Here is a 20,783-nt window from a genome sequence, read left to right on the forward strand (position 1 = left end):
TTTTAATGTGTTGTTGGATTCGATTTGCTAGAATTTTGTTGAGGATTTTTGCATCTATATTCATTAGAGAGATTGGCCTGTAGTTTTCTTTTCTTGTAATATCTTTGCCTGGTTTTGGTATGGGGGTGATGTTGGCTTCATAGAATGAATTAGGTAGCTTTCCCTCCACTTCAAATTATTTGAAGAGTTTGAGCAGAGTTGGTACTAATCTTTCTGGAATGTTTGGGAGAATTCACATGTGAAGCCGTCTGGTCCTGGACATTTCTTTTTGGGAAGCTTTTGAATGCCTGATTCAATTTCTTTACTTGTGATTGGTTTGTTGAGGTCATCTATTTCTTCTTGAGTCAAAGTTGGTTGTTCATGCCTTTCTAGGAACTTGTCCATTTCATCTACATTTTTGTATTTATTAGCGTAAAGTTGTTCATAGTATCCTGTTATTACCTCCTTTATTTCTGTGAGGTCAGTAGTTATGTCTCCTCTTCCATTTCTGATCTTATTTATTTGCGTCCTCTCTCTTCTTCTTTTTGTCAGTCTTGCTAAGGGCCCATCAATCTTGTTGATTTTCTCATAGAACCAACTTCTGGTCTTATTGATTTTCTCTATTGTTTTCATGTTCTCAATTTCATTTATTTCTGCTCTAATCTTTGTTATTACTTTCCTTTTGCTTGCTTTGGGGTTAGTTTGCTGTTCTTTCTCCAGTTCTTCCAAGTGGACAGTTAATTCCCGAATTTTTGCCCTTTCTTCTTTTCTGATATAGGCATTTAGGGCAATAAATTTCCCTCTTAGCACTGCCTTTGCTGCGTTTCATAGGTTTTGATATGTTGTGTTTTCATTTTCATTCACCTCAAGATATTTACTAATTTCTCTTGTAATTTCTTCCTTGACCCAATGGTTGTTTAAGAGTGTGTTGTTGAGCCTCCACATATTTGTGAATTTTCTGGCACTCTGCCTATTATTGATTTCCAACTTCATTCCTTTATGATCTGAGAAAGTGTTGTGTATGATTTCAATATTTTTAAATTTGTTGAGACTTGCTTTGTGACCCAGCATATGGTCTATCTTTGATAATGATCCATGAGCACTTGAGAAAAAGGTGTATCCTGCTGTTGTGGGGTGTAATGTCCTATAAATGTCTGTCAAGTCTAGCTCATTTATTGTAATATTCAAATTTTCTGTTTTTTTATTGATCCTCTGTCTAGATATTTTGTCCATTGATGAGAGTGGGGAATTGAATTCTCCAACTATTATGGTAGATGTGTCTATTTCCCTTTTCAGTAATTGCAGTGTATTCCTCATGTATTTTGGGGCATTTTGATTCAGTGCATAGATATTTATGATTGTTATGTCTTCTTGTTGAATTGTTCCTTTTATTAGTAGATAGTATCCTTCTTTGTCTCTTTTAACTGTTTTACATTTGAAGTCTAATTTGTTGGATATTAGTATAGCTACTCCTGCTCTTTTCTGGTTGTTATTTGCATGAAATATCTTTTCCCAACCTTTCACTTTCAACCTATGTTTATCTTTGGGTCTAAGATGTATTTCCTGTAGATAGCATATAGAAGGATCCTGTTTTTTAATCCATTCTGCTAGTCTATATCTTTTGTTGGGGAATTCAGTCCATTAACATTTAGTGTTATTACTGTTTGGGTAATACTTTCCTCTACCATTTTGCCTTTTGTATTATATATATCATATCTGATTTTCCTTCTTTCTACACTCTTCCCCATATCTCACTCTTCTGTCTTTTCATATGTGACTCTAGTGCTCCCTTTAGTATTTCTTGCAGAGCTGGTCTCTTGGTCACAAATTCTCTCAGTGACTTTTTGTCTGAAAATGTTTTAATTTCTCCCTCATTTTTGAAGGACAATTTTGCTGGATATAGAAGTCTTGGTTGGCAGTTTTTCTCTTTTAGTAATTTAAATATATCATCCCACTGTCTTCTTGCTTCCATGGTTTCTGCTGAGAAATCTACACATAGTCTTATTGGGTTTCCCTTGTATGTGATGGATTGTTTTTCTCTTGCTGCTTTCAAGATCCTCTCTTTCTCTTTGACCTCTGACATTCTAACTAGTAAGTGTCTTGGAGAACGCCTATTTGGATCTATTCTCTTTGGGGTGCGCTGCACTTCTTGGATCTGTAATTTTAGGTCTTTCATAAGAGTTGGGAAATTTTCAGTGATAATTTCTTCCATTAGTTTTTCTCCTCCTTTTCCCTTCTCTTCTCCTTTGGGACACCCACAACACATATATTTGTGCACTTCATATTATCATGCAATTCCCTGAGCCCCTGCTCAAATTTTTCCATTCTTTTCCCTATAGTTTCTGTTTCTTTTTGGATTTCAGATGTTCCATCCTCCAGTTCACTAATTCTAGCCTCTGTCTCTTGAAATCTACCATTGTAGGTTTCCATTGTTTTTTTCATCTCTTCTACTGTGTCTTTCAATCCCATAAGTTCTGTGATTTGTTTTTTCAGACTTTCCATTTCTTCTTTTTGTTGATTCCATGCCTTCTTCATGTCCTCCCTCAATTTATTGATTTGGTTTTTGAAGAGGTTTTCCATTTCTGTTCCTATATTCAGAATTAGTTGTCTCAGCTCCTGTATCTCATTTGAGCTATTGGTTTGTTCCTTTGACTGGGCCATATCTTCAATTTTCCTGGTGTGATTTGTTATTTTTTGCTGGCGTCTGGGCATTTCATCAGATTTCCCTGAGTGTGGGACCTAGCAGGTTGAAAGACTTTCCTGTGAAGTCTCTGGGCTCTGTTTTTCTTATCCTGCCCAGTATGTGGTTCTTGTCTGTCTGCGGGTCCCACCAGCAAAAGATGTTGTGGCTCCTTTAACTTTGGAAGACTCTCGCTGCTGGGTGTGTGGTGGAGACAGAGGAAAGGTTGTAGGTTGGTTTTAATTTGCCTCAGTGCCCTTTATTAAATCATGTTTTATGTCTTTATCTGTAAACATTTTAAGAAGTGAGGAATGTAAGCAATATTGATTAGTGCACTTTATGGAGTTTTTATTTTCTGGGTTCAAATCTCAGTTTTACCATTTAGAAGCACCATGATCTTGGACTTGTTGCTTAACCTACATGCCTCAGTTGTGTCCTTTCTAAAATGAACCTGAGGATAGAGACTTTCTCACAGGGCTGTCATGAGGGTTAAGTGAGATAATATATGTAAGGTATCTAGTGTATAGTAAATGCTCAGTAAATGATGGCTATTATTGAATCCATGTCTTCTTAGAAAAACATGACAGTGATTTTCTGGAACTTTGTAATATGATGCTTTAATAGCCTCCATTTTATTATTCACATTTTATTAGTATTGAGAAACAATTTGTCACTGCAGTTAAGCATATGGATTCTAAGATTCGACTACTAGATATAAATCCTGACATCCCAAATATTTTTCTGTGTAACCTTGGGTAAGTTGCCTAACATCTCTACATTTTCTTTTCCCCATCTGTAAAATGGAGATATTTATAGTACTTACTTCAGGGATGAATTGTGAGGATCAAATAAGGGTTAAATCTATTTGAAGGGGTTAGTGGTAAGCGGCATGCTAATGTTAACTGTTTTTGTTTCAAAATTTTTCTGATGTGCTTTTCACTCATTTTCCCTGGACTCATTCTATCAAGTTCAGAAAGATCCCATTTGCACTTTGAAAGAACACTAATTACCTTCAAAGACTTTAATTTTATTTAGTTTTCTTATCAGGGAGAAATATTATATTTTTTCAATTTTTAAATTCTTCTTTTATATCTGTGAGTAAATATTTATAGCTTTTTCATTTGTTTTGCTTCTTGTTAAGTCTATTCCTAGGTAATTATGTGATTGTTAATATTGTAAATAGGAGCATTATTTCCTGTAGTTCTAAGTATTTGTTGTTAGTATACAAGGAAGCTATTGTTTGATTTATATTATCCTTCTGCTTAGCCATTTTGCTGAACTCTCTTAATTCTAGTATTTATTTAAATCCATGTTCTTTGGTATTCTGGCATATAATCACACTGTACGGAAATAACTGTTTTGCCTTCTTTTTTCTAATTGTTTAAAATCTGAATTTTACTTCACTTGTACCGTATTTGCCTAAGCTTCCAAAGCAGTGCTAAATGAATATATTCAAAGGTATTCAGTGGGTGCTTTCCACTTTTCAGGTGCTTTGGAAGGCACTGGGATAAAACAATAGTCAGCATAGACATGACCCCTGTCCTTACAGAATTTTGAAGACATAACCTGTTCGTAACCTGGCATCAGTCTGTCAAACGCTGTGTGTAGGTTTGCATGATTTAGAGGAGATGTTGCATAGCTTCCACTGAATTATGCAAAGAATTTATAACCCTGAATGGTTAAGAAGCATTAATCTGAATGAGAAAGGGTAACTTGTAGTCTTATTTATACATTAATTCATTTTATTTTGTGATGATTTAAATGTTCTTATTCTTCATTATAGACTTTTTATTTGAAAGCAACTATTACTGAGCTTTAAAAATCAGTTATTAATTTTCCATAGAAATATGTCAAAATAACTTACATACTAAAAAAGACTTTTTATAGATATATTCATTTAAATTTTAAAGATTTAAAAGGCAACATTGAAAACATAATTCAAGCCTATAATTACATATAGGGTACCTATGGTTTGTAGAGAAACAGGAATGAACCAGGGCGTGTTTTGCAATTTTAACTTGTGGTTATTTATTTCAGACTCTAGATGAGGCTTATAAGAAATCTTGTTAACAAAAAGCAAAACAATGCAGTTGTGTGTGTGTACGTTTTTCCCTTTACCAGTAGCTATTCCTTTCATGTTTCTATTGCTGAAACAGGAGGAAAGATAGAAAATTCTCTCAAATAAAATCGCCTACTTGGTAGGCAAGGCAGCAGGCTTTTTCAGGGTCTGATATAGAGACTTTGGGGAACATTTTATCAGATTAATAAACAGAATAAGAGTCTAACAAGCTGGGCGGTTCTCCGTAAGCAGAAGTAGAGAAACGTGAAAGATGCAGCCAAGGAAAAGATTGCCTTCTTTGATTTATTGTCTAGGGAAGGACAGTCAAGTATACCAAGAACAAAGCTTTGCTTCCACTCCCCCTGCCACTGAGTCCATCCCACGACATTTTGCCAATGGACACGTAAATCTGAGCCAGCAGATCTTTGATCCATGAGATTAGCTGTTTGAAATCCCTTGAAAAAATTTTGATTTGAGCCTAAAAACTTAAAATATTTGAAAAATTCTTTCTCAGATTATTCTCTTTAAGAGTTCCACCTGCTGTCCTAGGAAATTCACTTCCATCTGTCTACTTAATATATTTATAGTTGCAGGGGAAATCTTTAAAACATTGGTGAGAATCAGCTAGATCTATAATTAGAATTGCTGACCTTAATTTGCAGAATTTTAGACCAGAAAAATATATATATATGAATTTATGAATGGTTTTTAAAAATGAAACAAAACTATTAAGACAGTCAAACGCGGTAGTACAGTTTGAATATGATTGAGGAAAAGTCTGTTCCATATGGATTAATTATGGAAAATTGGAATGTCTTTAGTTCATTTTTCAGTATCTTCAGTTTATCCCTTCAGGAATTCTGTGTTTTTCTAGGTCAAATCTCAAGCCGTTGGTTAACTTTTATATTCAGGGATTTCTAAATGTTTATTAAACACTTCCTGTGTTATAGTCGCCGTGGTACCCTCTGGGATTTTCTCTGTTGGAGCTTTTAGACCAAGAGGGAGTCAGGTATTGATGATTGATTTCTTATAATGTGCAATACTTGACATGAAGGAAAGGCACAGGGTACTATGAGAGTGCAACAGGGAAGCCTACATTAAGTTGACATATCTAGGGGTAGCCTGTCAGAAAGGACATTTTAGTTGTGACCTGAGAAATAAGTAGCAGGAAAATGAAGAGGAACTAGATCAGGCAGTACCTTGTGGGCTATTTGGAGGAATGTCCCCCTTTTACTAAATTTAGGGGCTAGCCATTGAAGGAGGAGCGCCATAATCATATTTCCAGTATTAAAAATCATTCTATCTGCATTGTAAAGAGTGGATTTTACAGTGACCCTAGGGGAACTGAATTGGAAACCATTGTAATAATCCAAGTGAGAATGACAGTGATTTGAACTAGGCTGGTGCCAGCGGAGATGGAGTGAAATGGACGGATTCTAAGTAAAAGTATTTTTAGATGTACAGTTAGCAGAAATGCCCATCTATTAGATGTGAGGGATGGAGGCAAAAAGCAAGGATTGGGTGGGCCACAATGGCTCAGCAGGCAGAGTTCTCGCCTGCCATGTGGGAGACTAGGTTCGATTCCTGGTGCCTGCCCATGCCAAAAAAAAAAAGAGAAACAGAAAGCAAGGATTGAGGATCACTCCTCCAAGTTCCCTGTGTATATGACCCGATCTTAATTTATTTTGACCTGACCGTGGAAACTCACTATACACAGGTCTTGATGAAATGCCTTAGTGGTTCAACTTGAGACTATTTTCCTCTAACTGAAACTTTGAATTTTTTTTTTTAACTATATTGAGGTGGTAGAATCAAAATTCAAAGCTTGAAGTAACTAACTAGCTTAGAGATGATGGAAAATATTGCATTCTCGAGAGGGTAGCTACAAAAGAGTGTCAATTTTCAATTTTTCTAATTCTGTTGAGCCTCATGATATAAAGTTTTTCCTTTATAGACTCTGGAGATAAATGGTTAAGAGATTTGACTTCAAAATCAGATAGACCTGGGTTAAAATTCTTGTTTGGCCACTTAAGAGCTGAGTAACTTTAAGAAATACATTCAATGTCTCTGGATACCTTCATATGGGGATAATAGTATAGTCTATTGTAGTACATTATTATTAAGTATTAAATGAGATAATTCACATAAAGAACTTGGCAAAGTTCCTGGCATAGTCCATTACATATATGCCAATAATGGAAAGAATGAAGAAGAAAATGGAGGCAATTACTGAGGATGAAGATGTTAGGATTCAGGCCATTTATTATCACTGGCAGGTTACTTAACTGCTCTTACTCTCACTTTCTTGATTCATTAATTGGTGTAATACCTACCTATTATTGTGAAGATGAGATAGAAATGTCAAAACACGTTTCCAGTATCTGAAACATAATAGGTGTCCATTAAATGAGTATTTTCTTATTGAGCTCCTACTCAAGGAAATTAGTCTTTAAAACCATACAACTATTAATAAAAAGCAAATCCAGACACATCAGTAGCAAATTCTGAGAATAACTGTAGATATTAGACTATCTCTAAGGATATTTGCAAGCTGAGTGTAAGCATCAGTTTCTCCTACAACCTCCTGTTGTACTTTTTTCTTCCTTTTTTTCACCTTTGCATTTCACTTAAATATCTTGTTCTATGAAAGAATAATTTAAACTCTTCAATACTACAGCCATATCTTAAGATTTTATCATCTTTTTGCAGCTCAATTCTGGTCAGATAACCAGTTGGCTAATAGGGTTGGACAAGGATCTACCACTAAGAGGCTGCATCATTGCAACAAGCCTGTCTGAAGGTGCCGGTATAGAGATGAAGGGCAATTAGCCACAGGTGGCACGGAGGGCATAGCAGTGTTATCTCAGGTCCAAATCTGTGCTGCTATGCATGTCCATCAAAATGTTGTTCCCAGTGGAATTTTTCAATTTAATAATAAAATAATATGCATGTTCTGGGCGAATCAGGGATTTTCTCATTCTTAGCAAAATGCTATATCCCAACCAAGCTAGAAATTCTTCTATGAAAGACTACATTGGGTCACTGACTACTATTCAACAAAATATTAAGTGTGGAAAATGAAATGGAATCCCCCTTCTAAGGAAGAAGAAACACCAACAGATGACAGACTCATGACTAAACAATCATTAGTATCAACATTTTTAAGAAGACTTTGCCATGAGAACCAGTATTAATAGGCACATCTCCAGTTTGTATTTCAAGCATAAAACCTTACTTAGTAAAGAGATGGTCCTTTGACAGGAATGCTAATCATTTTGGGCGACTTATTCAATAACCATATACATTGTTTTTTTTATTGTTGTTGTTTTTAATGGAAGTCTATTTCTGTCAGGGCAAGGGATTTACAGCTTGAAATTCTGCAGCATTTTGACTACTGTAGCCATGAGGTGACTTGCTAGCAACTCTTTATATAATGCATTTTAAAAGAAATGTAAAGGCAACACATGGCGCTTTTATTTCCGTTGAAATGCTGAGAGTCAGCAGACTATAAATCAATACAAATCGTCCTTCCCAGAAATTCAGGATACTTTAATCAAAACAAATGGAACTCAACCAGAAATGAAAACAACTGGAGGGTGAATAAACAAAAACATGTTTGGGTTGGACGTATAACATAGTTACTGATAGAAAAATTATTTATTGGAAGACCAAAAAGGTAAAACTAGAATGTTCCGGCTTTAAGGTGGCAGACATAGTTTAAGTATATATAAAGAATGACTATCTGGTCACCTATATAACTCAATAAAACCAGGCCTTTTGCCTAACATTTCCTGGTTATTTGTAAAACCTTCTTTACCTTAAATGTGTGGATAATCATATTCTGCCTAGTTATGCAAGGAGTTTAATTTTCAAGCCAAATCAAATTCATTTAAAATGTCAATGATAATTAAAATTCAGCTTCAGATATTTGGAAATATCAAATTCAGTACAGATTCTTTATTGAACGAGACTAAACTTCTTTGAATAAATATAACAGATCTTATATTAAAGATTCTTGATTCTTAGAAACTGCAACTACAATAGTGGCATTCCTTAATCTGCAAAACAATTTTGGTCTAAGAGGCAAATTTTAAAAACTCTATTTACTTTGGAAGGAACTTTAGGATAAAAGCCAAACATGTTCTTCTAAACTCCTAAAGAAAGCAAATAATTCTGGCAAGAGAGCAAAGAGCTGTAGGGCTCTTGCCAATATATACAGCTGTCATGGCTTTCTCCCTTTATTTATTTTTTAATTTTAGTTAGTCAGACAGCCATGTAGGGAAAAATCATTTCAGGTTTATATTTCTGCTACTTCATTCTTCTGCCTTTCACTTCTCTGATGAATCAAACAAATTGATTAGGGGATTCCCTCTATAACCAGGTCTCAAATTGTACCTCTATGCAAATCACTTCCAGATATACATTCCCAAACTCTAGCTTACCTCGAAATTCTGGTCTCATTTATTCAGATATTTACTTGGTATATTCATTTACATGTGGAATGGGAAACTCAGAGCTAACATGCTCAAAACTAAATTCTTCTTCATCAAATCTTTTTCCCACCAAAACTCTACCTCCCCTTTGCAGAATAACATCTTCCACTCCAATGGGTAAGCCTGGAGATAAGGACTCATCCTTGAATCTCTTTTACCTCACCTCCTACTTCCAATGTATCTGCAAGTCCTATCTGATCAAGTCTGATTTCTCACTAGTCCACACTCTCCTTGAAGAGAGAGTCTATTTAATACTCTCTATTTAATACCTGAGTCTATTTAATACTTAGCACCTAGCATAGGGAAGTGATAGGCAGTGAAGGGTTTTAAAACAATATTTCCAATATAAGTTTTTCTACATTTGCCAAATGCATGTCGATTTTGCAAATCTACACTGCAAATTGTACAGGCAACTTAACTGGGTTAGAATAGTCATCAGATCCTGGAAGAGAAGTGATGGTGTTCCTCCAATTGTGAAAATGCATGGAATTACCTTCAAACCAATGTTAATGTTTAAAAAGTAATCCTGTACTTTTAAGAGTCCTAAAGGAAGGTGGTTACATAGCCATTGCCAGGTACATTTTCTTTTAATTATCATCTTTCTCTGTCATTAATCCATATACAACACACTCATTAATTGAGCAAAGTATTTAAGGCTCAATTGGAATATGAAGATATGTAAAAGGTAGGTTCTTTTTCCTCAGTAGTTTCCAGCTTAGGGGTAAAGAGAAATGAACACAGCTTTCTTATACACATTTTTTTTCTATAATTCTTGCAAGTAAGTATTATTATTCCCATTTTTAAAATTATGAAATAATTTGCCCAAACCATCTAGTCATATAAAGTACTTATGATTGTACCCACATTCTGTGCTCTTGTCTTTTAATCACATTGCCTTTTGGGGATAGACAGAAAAATATAAAATTCTAAGACTATATGTCCAGACTTTCTAGGATAATTTCATAGTCATATATTCTGATCTGCTTATTATCTTCACAAGCCATCAAGACCAATCAGAAATACCAAATTTCAGCAAAAGAAACCTCCTTCCCCAAATATTTTTTCTCAACACCTGCAATTTTCTTTACCTGTTTTTTTCTAATCCAATGTAACTATATTTAGTTGGGTATGGCCTTTCATTCAAAAGATGAGCAACAAAAATGCATTAAATATCAGGGAGTGAATCAAGCAGCTCTAGGACTTTAGGCAAGGGAGTGGATCTCATAGGAGGAGGCCATCGGAGGAGACCTCTTCTTATAAAGATAAAGCTTGATCCGGGTCCTGAGATATAGCTGTGATTTCTGTTTTCTTATTCGTAACAGGTAAATAATAGTAGCTATCACTGTTGCATGTGAGGATTAAGTGTACTCGTTGAGTACACAAGTCTCAATAAAGGATGTGGACCCAACAGACTTATTGAAAAGTATGGGTATCTTACTGCTAAGCTAAGTACTTGACAACTTATTATTATTTTTTTATTTCTATAAAGCTATCATAATGCTTAACACATAGAAGTTAATTAATATTTGCTGACTAATTATGAAATGATGCCATACCATTAATAAATTTTGAGCCAACGAGTACAAGAGAGTTACTTCTGAAGCTGAAATTGAATTTTCTGTTGTTCAGTAAGCCTTACAGCTCTGGATACATGTTTATTAGAATAATGAATCCATTGGCAAAGCTTCCTCTTGGTAGCAGAGATCATAAGGTAGATCCATTGAAATTACTCTGGGGCTATTGCCTAACTATATTCTAAACCTCCGAAGTTTGAGAATCTGCCTCTACTTCTGTTACCCGGTGGGGCTTTGTACATAGTAGGTGCTTGTTTACGCTTCTGGCTGCTATGACAAATATCAGGCTTTTGGAGGTGAGAATACTTATTTTTTTTCTCTCTCAGTGTTGAAGATGTTCTGGCTGACTGATGATCCTTTGGTTCCTTTGCTTTTCCAGCACATGATAATGTCCTCATCTTTCCCGAAATTTCTGTTGACTTCCAGGTTCTTGCTCCTCCCCATGGATTTTTATGTAAACCCTCCAGTAACAGAATTAAGACCCATCCTGATTCAGTAGGCCACATCTTAACCAAGAATAACATCTTCCTGTGAGTATGAATCCATTATTTACAATGGGTTCATGCCTATGGAAATGGAGTAAAATGAAAACAATGTTTTTGGTCCCTCCCTCAGTCTGCCATTGTATTTAAGAAATATGTCTTGATTAATAAGATTTTAATTTGATACAGCTAAATAATTGTTGTATAGATAATATACAGCTAGATAATAATTAATAGAAAGTAATTATTAGAAGCTATAGAATTCCTTTAGATTTCAGTATTTGAATAATCCACATCTTTGTTCTATAATTTTATAGAAATGGAAGAAAGTATCTCACCTTTGCCCTGTTGGCATTTTTAGACCTGTAAGCAGTTAGAATGAAAAGCAATAAAGTTCTCTGTACAACACAAGACCAAAATGTTAATGTAAGTTTGCAAACTTGATACAATGAAGGCATCATGGTACAAGAATTAAGGAGGCTCCCCATATCTGTTCTGGGAATAAAGACTTAAATGGTGCCTGAAGAATAAAACGTTCATACACCAGAGCACTTAGGATGAATTATGATGCCATTTTCTTGCAGAACTTTTTGACAACTACTTACTGCCTGGGAAAGAAACCCAAAGCCCAATCCATGTCACTTAAGGTCCCATAATCTGTTGTACTTCTCTTCCCATTTTTATTTCTCAAACATTTCCGTGAGCGTATGTCTCGATGTTGCTAAATTCTTCAATGTTCTCAGAATTTGACCTTTACTATTTTATGCTTTTACTATCGCTACTTCTTCTTGCCCACATGTATCTACCAGTCAAATTTAGGACAATGATTTGTTTTAATAATTGCTTAATACATTTATTCAGCAGATATTAATGGAGGATCTTCGATGTGTAAGGCATTATGTTAGGCAATGTGTGGTATAGAAAAGGGATGAGAGTCTTTGCTGTTGAGGAGCTTATAATCTAGAAAATCCTTCATCGAATATATATTTTGACTTACTAATATTTATTCTGCTGGTGCAAAATTTCTGGACATGATAAATTGTAAATATTTATGGAATAAATGAATGAATAATTAAAATTAACAACCATCTTCCTATCTATGATTAATTTGTAGTATATTGTTTAAAGCCATTGAAACAAATTTCTTCAGTTTTGAATAGCATGCAATAAAACAGATGTCTATGTGGTTCAATGCCACAAACTTTCATTGAGATTCTATTATGTGCATTTCAAAAATAAATACTGCTTGAATTGAATTGAATCAAAGTACGTTAAAAATAAGTCTCTTATGTTGTTTCTAAAAATAATGGCCTAAATTGCTTGGGTAGAAATCAGTCAGTCTAAGAACTAATATAGTAACCTATACTCAGTGACTCTTCCCTGTTATTTAAAAAAATAGAAAGTCAAGGTCTATATCATGACCTTTCAGGAAGAATCCACTTTCTATGTGACATATCTCTTAACCTGAACTGCAGCTAATGAGAGTTATAAGTCAGGCTCATTCTCCCCTCATGGATGTGTCTCTTGTTAGAAAACATAAAGAAATTCCATGCACCTTTAGACTGGCAAAGTGGAATAAATGCCTGCTCTTTAATGCCCAGGACAAACAGATACTGTGCAGCGTAGAGGAGTCTTTGCAGCTGCATTAGGCAGCCTGTCTCTGAGTGGAGCTGCGTAAAGCAGAGTGGCAACAGTGGTTAAAGCTTTTTACTAGATGTGGACGTCTCCACAGAGGAATGAAGCTGTCCAAAAGGGGCATTATGGCCCAGGAAGTCTTTACCCCTCCCAGTGGAAATTGAGTGAGCTCTTAGATCTGGTGCCATTTCTCCACAGGTCTTGTTCTTCTGTATGTGTGAGAGAGCACACGAGGGAAAGAAGTTTGAAGGTTCTGTCTTGCTAGCATGGTAATATTTTTCTGCTGTCAAAAGACTGATTAACTGCCACTTTGTATTTTTAGATATGATTCACAGGGAATGTATCAGAGAGCACATTTCTTTGTTGTAGTCCAGTCATCTCAGATCAGTTTGAACCTCAGTTGGGCCACAGGAGAACTCAAACATACATCCAGTTAGGTCATTGTGGTGTAGCAGGAGGATAGAGTCTCAGATAAAACTGGGAAACCTTCTTCATAATGATAGGGCAAAGTAAATCAAATGTGCACATAGAGGATTTTAAATTCTCACCCACATCAAATGCTACAACAAATTACACTATAGACATACTTTTAAGAGGTAGGCTATTAAATGTTGAGTGTCTCCTGATTTTTTGAATGCCCTTGCTGAAGAGGTAGCCAAATGATTTCAGAACACATTTGCATGCACAGAGAAACCAATATATTGTTCTCTGTGGGTGGTGAAAATATTCCAACATTCACATAATGTGCTTACTGCAATAGTTCTTGAATTTTCGTATGCCTAAGGATTCACTGAGCTGCTTAATTAAAATGTAGATATTTGGGCTATAACCTCAAAGACCCTAATTTACTCTTAGGAGTTGCCCAGGAATCTCCCTTATTAATAAACACTCCCAAATGCTGCTAATAAAAATGGCCCCTGGAGCACATGTTGGGAAACGCTTTCTTTGTGTTTTGAATAATATGTTAATCATCAAATATGCAAAATATTGTTGCTCATGATGTAGAGCAAAGATATAGTCTAAGCATCTTTTAAAATTTAAACAGTTAAATTATGGGATTTAAATCTGTCTGGAATAACTATGCAAATCCTGACTCTGCTATTAGTTCTTTTTTTTTTTTTTTTTTTTTTTTGCATGGACAGGCACTGGGAATCAAACCCGGGTCTCCGGCATGGCAGGTGAGAACTTTGCCTTCTGAACCACCGTGGCCCGCCCTGTTATTAGTTCTTTATTTTTGGTAAATGCATATGATCCCCGTAACTCAGTCCCATCTCTAAAAATCTCACAAAGATTCGATCAGGATCAGAGATAATATATAAGTTGGTAATTTGTAAACTTTTAAGAACAGTAATTTATTTACTTCTGTACTGTCTCTATGATTCTGGAGTCACATTTGTGCCCTTTAGTAACCCCATTCATTACCTGACTCCACTCACTTCCTTCTGACCCTGATTCTTCATGCAAACCACTGACAACAGAGGGGTTATGCTCTTTTCCCATTGTCCCCCACCCCCAGTTCCCACTAAAACGGGTGACTTATATCACTCTTTCCTAAATATTCATCTCATATTTTGAGCAGTAATTCTTTGCAAAACTTAGTGCTCGATTCTGGTGGTTGAACATAGAATAAAACACGGCCTTGCCCTTGAGTAATGAACTGATACTTCCACTAGTGGAAATGAGCTTGGGTCGAATCCCGTAAATAAATGTTTGAGTTTTAAATCTTTCTTGCTTGATGAAACAGCACCTCCTTTGCTCATTGAGTTAGTTGTTCTTGGAACTGCAAACAATTGAGAAATCACATTGTCTGGTTCACTCATTGTTATCTCCATTTTCCATTATTGGGTCAAATTTTATCATTTTAAATAGGGCACTTAAGGTTCACTGTGTAGTGTGTTAGATACATGCCAGACATAGTTTGGGATCATCACAGTCTTTCTGCATTTTCTCATATTTCAAAAAGTACCTAAGAAGATATACACACACTCCTCAAATATGGGACAAACTCAATGTAGGACTTTATATTTATTTTACCACCTAAAAGCGAGAGTTTTCTAAAACTCTCCCAATGAATACGCCCAGCTGTATAACTATGTGATTACTCTGGGACCCAGTGATTATTTACTTTGGAAGAACTGTGTGGTATGTGAATAAAACAGTTTTAAAAAAATTAATAGAAAGGTAAAGGGCTGGAGAAAAATGTGAAGATAAATGTACCTACTCACTGTTGGTAGGGACGTAGAATGGTGCAGCCCCTCTGGAGCACACAGGAGGCTAAGTATAGGGTTGCCATATAATCCTGCAACTCCATTATTAGGTAGATACTTGGAACAACTGAAAGGAGGTACATGAATGGACATTCGCTCACTGGTTTCTGGCAACAGTATTCATGATTTGTAATGAATGGAGATGGCCTATGAGTTCAATTGACTGATAAGTGGAAGGGTGAACTGTGATTATATATACAGTGGAATATTCAGTGACTCCAAGAAGGAATGTAGTTGTGAGGCATGCAACTGGGTAAATAGACCTTAAGGACATTATGTTGAGTGAAATAAGACAGAAATGAAAAGAAAAATACTGTAAGGCCTTACTAATATGGACTAACTACATTGTGCAAACTTTGAGAATAGAATTTGAGAGTATGGTTTATCAGGGAATAGAACTGGGCAGAGACTGGGCAATTGACAATCAAGGATTACAGAATGTTCAATAAGGCTTATTGTAAAGGTTCCTAAATTTTAAGCTCTTATAGCAGTTACATCTATTCCTGAGTTTTAACTGTTATTTATAAATTCTGAGATGCTGAGCTCTTTGGGTATGACCTGGTCATTCCCAGGAGTGGTGGGTATCTGTGTGACACCTGAAACTCAGAGTTAGAGTTCTGCAGTTATCAAAGTTAACATTACCCCATACAGCAACTGTTAAAGAAGCTGAAAAAGAGATCAGACTTCAAATAGAGGTATGAATGAAGTTGATTGGTTAGGAATAAAGTAAATTAGGCTAAAGAATAAAGGATGATATTGACTGTGCTTTATAACTTCAAATTCTGTGTAAGACCAAAGGAAGAGATAAAATTATTTGGTACAAAATTTATATTTTCTGTAGCACATTATCTGATTTATCCCATATGGTTAGTTTGTTCCAACCACGTAATTACAATGACCCTGGTATAGGGAATGTGATCTTTTTATTTTATACAGGTCAAAGTGATACCCTGATATATCCCAGAGTAATTTGGGCAGAAAATAAAAAAGCATTTGCAAAATCCCCTTGAGGGACTAGGGAAAAATGTGAAAATGTTAAACTTCCTCACCTGGGAAATTCCTGGTATTCCACAAGCATTAGGGGCTACCAGTTTAATAAGCCAAGGCTTTAATCTTGGGGCTAGCCCTTATGAAATTATTCCTCCAAAGGAGAAGCTAAGCCTACTTATAATTATGCCTAAGAGTCTCTCTCAGAGAACTTGTGTAGCTCAGATGCAGCCTCTTTCTCTATGCCAACTCTACAGGTAAACATTTTGCCCTTCTCTTTATGTGGGACATGACTCCCAGGGGTGTGAATCTCCCCGGCAACATGGGACATGACTCCCAGGGATAAGCCTGGCTCTAGCGTTGTGGGATTTAGAAAGCCTTCTTGACCAAAAGGGGGAAAATAAATAAGACAAACTCTCAGGGGCTAAGAGATTTCAAAAACAGTAGAGAGGTCATCCTGAAGGTGATCCTTGTTCATTATATAGTTATTACCTTCTGCTTTCTAGTATATAAGATAGCTGGAAGGAAATGACCAAAAATGTTGAACTGTTATCCGGAAGCCTGGATTCTTGATAATGATTGTGTATATATGCTTTTACAGTGTGACCATGTGATTGTAAAAACCTTATGACTTATACTACCTTTATCCAGTGTGTGGATAGACAAATAAGAAAATTTAAAACAAACAGACAAAAATAAATAATAGGGGGTGGTAAAGGGTATGCAAAGGAATGTTTAGGGTTCTTTATTATTTTTTATTTTGGGGGGTAAGGAAAATGTGCTAAAATGGGTTGTGGTGATGAATGCACAACTATATGATGAAACTTTAAGCCATTGATTGTATACTTTGGATGTTTATGTGGTATGTGACTATAACTCAATAAAATTACATAAAAATAAGCATGGCTGTATCAGTTATAGTCTTGTCTGTTATCAGGGGCTTAAATTATCCTGTGAAAAGTATGTGATATTCACACCACAAATGGAGTTCCACTATTTTTAAGTTTCTTTGTATGCATTACATCATTTTTAATGAATTAATAATTACTTTAATCACAAATTCAATTATTTAGAAATGTGAGCAGTCAGTTGTTTTATAAAATTAGGGCTGAGCAGTCAGCATTCAATTAATATCCATATCTTCCAAAGCTTTCAGTTTGTTTTTCCCTCAGCAGCCTCCAATTAATTATATTTCACACTTTGGGAATGTTATATTTATTGAAATGTTTTGAAATGTGTTGTATTGTTTCTCTTCTTGCATAGACTTCACAGATAATCAAGTGGCAGGCTGTTTCAGGGTTTATGTCTGTTGCAATCTTAGCAGTCATGCTTTATCTGCTAGCTGAGCAACACATGCTTCTGTTTGAGAAAGGAAAACCATATTCATAACTTTCACAAAACAGGGGTTTTTATTTGGTGTTTGCTGTTTTTCTTTGGATCAGAATATCACATTCTTCAAAAATTTTTACTCAGTAGGTTTGATCATAGCGGCCAGCTACTGAGACATTGTTAATGACTTTTCAGAAAAAAAATTGTTGAACTGAAATAATAACAACTTGATAACAGAATTTGAAGAAGCCATCATGAAGCTGGAGAGCAATAGCATTTAAAGCATGCAACTAAAACTAGGGGCTGAAAGCCCACACAGCCAGAGGCCTTTGGAGATGTGGGAAGAAAACACCCCCCACTGAAGCCTTATAAAATGAGGGGCCTGGAGAGAAAGCTAGCAGACCTCACCGTGTGCCTTCCCAGCTGACGAGGTGTTCCAGACCCACCAGCCTTTCTTGAACTGAGGTATCTTTCTCTAGATACCTTAGTTTAGACATTTTTATAGCCTTAGAACTGTAAAATTTCAACTTAATAAATTCCCTTTTCAAAAACCATCCCATTTCTGATATATTGCATTCCAGCAGCTTTAATAAATTAATATAGATTTTGGCACCAGAGGAGTGGGTGCTGTGATTTGCAAATACCAAACCCATGGGAATGGCTTTTTAAATGGATAAAAAGAAGATTCTGGAAGTGTTGTGAGGCTCTTGATAGAGTAGGTCTAGAATGCTTTGAAGAAACTGTTGGTAGATGTTTGGACTCCAAAGATACCTCTGACAAGGCTTTAGACAGAAATGAGGAATGTGTCATTGCAAGCTGGAAAGAAGGTATTCTTTGTGGATGGAAGGCAGAATTTGAGAGTGATGAACTTGGATATTTAACAGAAGAAATTTCCAAACTAAATGTGGAAAATGCTGCTCCTTGCAGCTTATGATAAAATGTGAAAGAAATGAGATAAGTTTCTTGCATACAAAGAAAACAGAAATTGGTGGTCTGGAAAATTCTGGGCTTCAAGAAAGTGAGACCCCTGAGAGCAGTGCCCCATGTGAGAATTTAACCAAACATGGAAGCAGTCAGCCATTATAAGACAGACAAGGATATGAGATGGCATTATCCAGAAAGGATTTATGGAAAGCCCTTTTGTCTGATGGGCATGATCCAGTGTGCTACACAGAAAACCAACACGAGTATTGTGAGATCTGTATAAACAGAACCAATTCCAGTCTGGATTATAAAAGACAGAAAAGGGTCAAATTGAAGGAAAAATAACCTTTAAGGCAGAATTATGGAAAGTAAGGACTGAAGCCAAGAAACCTCAGGTCAGGAGGGCAGACCTACCCATGCACTTGGAGAGGGAAAGTTTGCTCAGAAGGCAGAGGGTGGGCCTTCCACCTAGATGCTCAGGAAGAGTTGTGCCACCCCAGGCCTTGGAGTGGGTGGAATGCATAAACCAGAGATTGGGGGGAGCCTGCTGCCCCCTTCCATTGTACTAGAGGGGTTGAACAGGTGCCCCGAAGATGGCAGAGATCTCAGATGCTGTCCTGATATTTGGAAAGGGTGGAGCCAAGAAAAAGGTGGTCTCCCCAGTGTTGCATTAGGAGAGAACGGGGATGCTGAGCCAAACCTTGGAAAGGTGGGACTGCCATTTTCTAAAACTCTGAGGATAAATGTCCCTCAGACTTTGAAATCTAATGACGTTTGCCCTGCAGGTTTTCAGAACTCTTTGGGTTCTTCCAATTTATCCCTGTGGAAATGGAAACATTTATCCTATAACTGTCCCTTCTTTGTATGTTGGCCATAGAGAACTTCTTCTGAGTTTTACAGGTCCAGAGCCAGAGAAGAATTTTGCCTTAGGACAGACCATGCCTGTAACTGATTCTGATGAGATTTGGTACTGTTCTGACTTCGTATTGAATTTGTATTGTTACTGAAATGATTTAAGGCTTTGATATTGTAATGGAATGAATGTATTTTGCATATGGAAAGAACTTATCTTTTTGGGTTCCAGCTGGTGGAATGTACTAGTTTGAAACTGTCGTGTAGCCCAGAAAAGCCATGTTCTTTAATCCTGATTCGATATTGCGTGGTGGAATCTTTTGTCTAAGTTGTTTCCATGAATCCACCCAGTTGTTGTGGGACCTTTTGATTAGGTGGTTTCCATGGAGATGTGTCTCCACCCATTTAAGGTGGGTCATTTACTAGAGTCCTGTAAGAGGGAGCCATTTTGGAAAAAGCTTCAGAACCCACACAGCCAGAGACCTTTGGAGATGCAGAAGGAAAATGCCCCTGGGGAAGCCTTATGAGATGAGATGCCTGGAGAGAAAGCTAGCAGACCTCACCATGTGCCTGCCAAGATGACAGAGTGTTTCAGACATATTGGCCTTTCTTGAGCCAAGGTAGTTTTTTCTAGATGCCTTAGTTTAGACATTTTTATAACCTTAGAACTGTAAACTTATAACTTAATAAATTCCCTTTTTAAAAGCCAAAACAAAAAAAAACTATAAAGCAACTAACAGGAGTCATGTCACATATGTTTAAGTTAAATTTAAGAACTTGAAAATTAACTGGAGAGATATATATTTAAATGAAAGTGCTTAATGGACTTAACATGAAAACATGAAGTAATCCTTTTATAACACATTAGCATTTTAAAATCAAAGCTGATTCTATTTCTAGAAAATCTCTTTTATTCATTTCATTATTCCACTTTAATGTTTTGACTCCTATTTTGTAGATTATAGGGCTTTTACTTCCACACACACACACACACACACACACACACACACACACACACAGCCATAGAAATAATTTAGTCCTCAAAATAACTCCATGAATAGGACCCTGAATCCCAATTTTACAGATGGGGAAACTGACATCTCAGGTTGATTAAGTGACTTGAGCAGCAGAGGCAGATTTTCCGATGAAGTCTGAGGGTAAAATGTCTGCTAATTTTGAAGTATAAAGTAGGAGATATTGGTGTATTTTCAACTAGAAGAATCTTTGTCTACCTCTAATATACTTCCTTTAATTATAAGGCTTTATAGCAAATGTTCTTCAGAATCAGATCAGAATGATGAGGAACATTGGTTAAAAATTAAATAATTATTGTAACGTGACATTTTGTGTTAAATATGTTGAGAATAGCTACGTGATTTTTTGTGACTGATGTCCCAAAAATATTTTTCTTTTTTTTTCAATTAAGGTGTGATAAAATATATATATATATAATCAATATCCCAGAGTCCTTGTTTTTTCTGTGTAATTGATTGTATACCATTACTTCAATTAAAATTTAGTT

General features: G+C 36.0%; 1 protein-coding gene across 8 annotated transcripts in view; it reads left to right on the plus strand.

The window, feature by feature from the left end:
* CNTN1 (contactin 1) overlaps positions 1–20,783 on the plus strand; it is a 420,382-nt gene that overhangs the window by 223,071 nt on the left and 176,528 nt on the right. The window contains exon 3 of one of the 8 annotated variants that reach the window (XM_077170574.1): positions 14,045–14,080. The exons of the other annotated variants lie outside the window; for them this stretch is intronic. The gene's annotated coding sequence lies outside the window, so the exon portion shown is untranslated. The remainder of the gene's footprint in view (positions 1–14,044; positions 14,081–20,783) is intronic. 8 annotated transcript variants of the gene reach the window in all.

This window comes from Tamandua tetradactyla, chromosome 7 (genome assembly GCF_023851605.1).
Source record: "Tamandua tetradactyla isolate mTamTet1 chromosome 7, mTamTet1.pri, whole genome shotgun sequence".
In the NCBI taxonomy this organism is placed as follows: Eukaryota; Metazoa; Chordata; class Mammalia; order Pilosa; family Myrmecophagidae; genus Tamandua; species Tamandua tetradactyla.